Raw genomic sequence first — 4,626 nt, 5'->3', positions numbered from 1 at the left:
AGCCTCCCAGTGATCAAAAGATTCAAAGATCTCCCGATGTCAAATACAATAGTAAAAGGTCCTATTTATAGGAAACTGGTAGCTTAAGTTTTACAAAGATGAGTAAATGACATAAAAATCCACTTCCGGGCCCACTTGGTGTGTGCTTGGGCTGAGCAATGAAGCATTTTCGTGTAGAGACTTCTCTTGGAGTTAAACGCCAGCTTTTGTGCCAGTTTGGGCGTTTAACTCCCACTTTGGTGCCAGTTCCGGCGTTTAACGCTGGGAATTCTGAATGTGACTTTGAACGCCAGTTTGGGCCATCAAATCTTGGGCAAAGTATGGACTATCATATATTGCTGGAAAGCCCAGGATGTCTACTTTCCAACGCCATTGAGAGCGCGCCAATTGGGCTTCTGTAGCTCCAGAAAATCCACTTCGAGTGCAGGGAGGTCAGAATCCAACAGCATCTGCAGTCCTTTTCAGTCTCTGAATCAGATTTTTGCTCAGGTCCCTCAATTTCAGCCAAAAAATATCTGAAATCACAGAAAAACACACAAACTCATAGTAAAGTCCAGAAAAGTGAATTTTAACTAAAAACTAATAAAAATATACTAAAAACTAACTAAAATATACTAAAAACATACTAAAAACAATGCCAAAAAGCGTACAAATTATCCGCTCATCACAACACCAAACTTAAATTGTTGCTTGTCCCCAAGCAACTAAAAATCAAATAAGATAAAAAGAAGAGAATATACTATAGACTCCAAATTATCAATGAAACTTAGCTCCAAATTAGATGAGCGGGACTAGTAGCTTTTTGTCTCCGGACAGTTTTGGCATCTCACTTTATCCTTTGAAATTCAGAATGATTGGTTTCTTTAGGAACTCAGGATCCAGATAGTGTTATTGATTTTCCTAGTTAAGTATGATGATTCTTGAACACAGCCACTTTATGAGTCTTGGCCGTGGCCCAAAGCACTCTGTCTTCCAGTATTACCATGACTCGGAGGTGAAAGCTTTTGCCTTCCCTTTCCTCTTTCTAGAGGTTTCTCCGGCCTTGGATATCATAAATGGTTATGGAAAAACAAAAAGCAATGCTTTTACCACACCAAACTTAAAAGGTTTGCTCGTCCTCGAGCAAAAGAAGAAAGAAGAGAGGAGAAGAAGAAGAAAATGGAGGAGATGGAGGAGGTTGTGTGGTTCGGCCAAAGGGAAGAAGTAGTGTTTAGTGTGTGTGAAAATGAAGGAGTGAAGATGGGTTTATATAGGGGTGAAGGGAGGGGTAGGGTTCGGCCATTATGGGTGGGTTTGGGAGGGAAAGTGGTTTGAATTTGAATGGTGAGGTAGGTGGGGTTTTATGAAGGATGGATGTGAGTGGTGAAGAGAAAGATGGGATTTGATAGGTGAAGGGTTTTTGGGGAAGAGGTGTTGAAGTGATTGGTGAATGGGTGAAGAAGAAGAGAGAGGGTGGTGGGGTAGGTGGGGATCCTGTGGGGTCCACAGATACAGAGGTGTCAAGGAAAAGTCATCCCTGCACCAAGTGGCAAGAAAATTTGCGTTCTGTGCCAATTCTGGCGTTAAACGCCAGGCTGGTGCCCATTTCTGGCGTTTAACGCCAAGTGCTTGCCCATATCTGGCGTTTAACGCCAGTCTGGTGCCCCTTTCTGGCGTTAAACGCCCAGAATGGTGCCAGACTGGGCGTTAAACGCCCATCTGCTAGCCTTACTGGCGTTTAAACGCCAGTAGGTTCTTCCTCCAGGGTGTGCTATTTTTCTTCCTGTTTTTCATTCTGTTTTTGCTTTTTCAATTGATTTTGTGACTTCGCATGATCATCAACCTACAAAAAACATAAAATAACAAAGGAAAATAGATAAAATATAACATTGGGTTGCCTCCCAACAAGCGCTTCTTTAATGTCAGTAGCTTGACAGTGGGCTCTCATGGAGCCTCACAAATGCTCAGAGCAATGTTGGAACCTCCCAACACCAAACTTAGAGTTTGAATGTGGGGGTTCAACACCAAACTTAGAGTTTGGTTGTGGCCTCCCAACACCAAACTTAGTGTTTGACTGTGGGGGCTCTGTTTGACTCTGTTTTGAGAGAAGCTTTTCATGCTTCCTCTCCATGGTGACAGAGGGATATCCTTGAGCCTTAAACACAAAGGATTCTTCATTCACTTGAATGATCAATTCTTCTCTGTCCACATCAATCACAGCCTTTGCTGTGGCTAGGAAGGGTCTGCCAAGGATGATGGATTCATCCATGCACTTCCCAGTCTCTAGGACTATGAAATCAGTAGGGATGTAATGGTCTTCACCAAAACATCCTCTACAAGTCCATAAGCTTATTTTCTCGAATTGTCTGCCATCTCTAGTGAGATTCTTGCAGCTTGTACCTCAAAGATCCCTAGCTTCTCCATTACAGAGAGAGGCATGAGGTTTACACTTGACCCTAAGTCACACAGAGCCTTCTTGAAGGTCATGGTGCCTATGGTACAAGGTATTGAAAACTTCCCAGGATCTTGTCTCTTTTGAGGTAATTTCTGCCTAGACAAGTCATCTAGTTCTTTGGTGAGCAAAGGAGGTTTGTTCTCCCAAGTCTCATTTCCAAATAACTTGTCATTTAGCTTCATGATTGCTCCAAGGTATTTAGCAACTTGCTCTTCAGTGACATACTCATCCTCTTCAGAGGAAGAATACTCATCAGAGCTCATGAATGGCAGAAGTAAATTCATTGGAATCTCTATGGTCTCATTTTGAGCCTCAGATTCCCATGGTTCCTCATTAGGGAACTCATTGGAGGTCAGTGCACGCCCATTGAGGTCTTCCTCAGTGGCGTTCACTGCCTCTCCTTCCTCTCCGAATTTGGCCATGTTGATGGCCTTGCACTCTCCTTTTGGATTTTCTTCTGTATTGCTTGGAAGAGTACTAGGAGGGAGTTCAGTAATTTTCCTGCTCAGCTGTCGCACTTGTGCCTCCAAATTTCTAATGGAGGACCTTGTTTCAGTCATGAAACTTTGAGTGGTTTTGATTATGTCAGAGACCATGGTTGCTAAGTCAGAGTGGTTCTGCTTAGAATTATCTGTCTGTTGCTGAGAAGATGATGGAAAAGGCTTGCCATTGCTAAACCTGTTTCTTCCACCATTGTTGTTGTTGAAACCTTGTTGAGGTCTCTGTTGATCCTTCCATAAGAAATTTGGGTGATTTCTCCATGAAGAATTATAGGTGTTTCCATAGGGTTCTCCCATGTAATTCACCTCTTCCATTAAAGGGTTCTCAGGATCATAAGCTTCTTCTTCAGATGAAGCATCCTTAGTACTGCCAGGTGCATTTTACATTCCAGACAGACTTTGAGAAATTAAATTGACTTGTTGAGTCAATATTTTGTTCTGAGCCAATATGGCATTCAGAGTATCAATCTCAAGAACTCCTTTCTTCTGATTTGTTCCATTGGTCACAGGATTCCTTTCAGAAGTGTACATGAATTGGTTATTTGCAACCATTTCAATTAGTTCTTGAGCTTCTGTAGGCATCTTCTTCAGATGAAGAGATCCTCCAGCGGAGCTATTGATGAGCGGATAATTTATACGCTTTTTGGCATTGTTTTTAGGTAGTTTTTAATAAGTTCAAGCTACTTTTAGGGATGTTTTCCTTAGTTTTTATGATAAATTCACATTTCTGGACTTTACTATGAGTTTGTGTGTTTTTCTGTGATTTCAGGTGAATTCTGACTGAAATTGAGGGATTTGAGCAAAACTCTGAAAAAGGCTGACAAAAGGACTGCTGATGCTGTTGGAATCTGACCTCCCTGCACTCGAAATGGATTTTCTGGAGCTACAGAACTCCAATTGGCGCGCTCTCAACGGCGTTGGAAAGTAGACATCCAGAGCTTTCCAGCAATATATAATAGTCCATACTTTATTCGAAGAATGACGACGTAACTTGGCGTTGAACGCCAAGTACATGCTGCTGTCTGGAGTTAAACGCCAGAAAAACGTCATGATCCGGAGTTGAACGCCCAAAACACGTCATAACTCAGAGTTCAACTCCAAGAGGAGCCTCAGCTCGTGGATTGATCAAGCTCAGCCCAAACATACACCAAGTGGGCCCCGGAAGTGGATTTATGCATCAAATACTTACTCATGTAAACCCTAGGAGCTAGTTTATTATAAATAGAACATTTAACTATTGTATTAGATGTCTTTGATCATTCGGTCTTGTGACCACATGGGGGCTGGCCATTCGGCCATGCCTGAACCTTTCACTTATGTATTTTCAACGGTGGAGTTTCTGCACACCATAGATTAAGGGTGTGGAGCTCTGCTGTACCTCAAGTATTAATGAAATTCTATTTTCTTTTATTCAATTCTCTCTTAGTCTTATTCCACGATATTCATTCGCACCCAAGAACATGATGAATGTGATGATTAGATAACCCCCATTATCATTCTCACTGATGAACGCGCGTGATTGACAACCACTTCCGTTCTACATGCAACAGAGCTTGAATGTGTATCTCTTAGATTCCCCAACAGAATCTTCGTGGTATAAGCTAGATAGATGGCGGCATTTATGAGGATCCGGAAAGTCTCACCTTGTCTGTGGTATTCCGAGTAGGATCCTGGGAATCCGGAAAGTCTCAC

This window comes from Arachis stenosperma, chromosome 7, assembly GCF_014773155.1.
Source record: "Arachis stenosperma cultivar V10309 chromosome 7, arast.V10309.gnm1.PFL2, whole genome shotgun sequence".
NCBI classification, from domain to species: Eukaryota; Viridiplantae; Streptophyta; class Magnoliopsida; order Fabales; family Fabaceae; genus Arachis; species Arachis stenosperma.
This window is presented reverse-complemented; position numbering follows the sequence as displayed.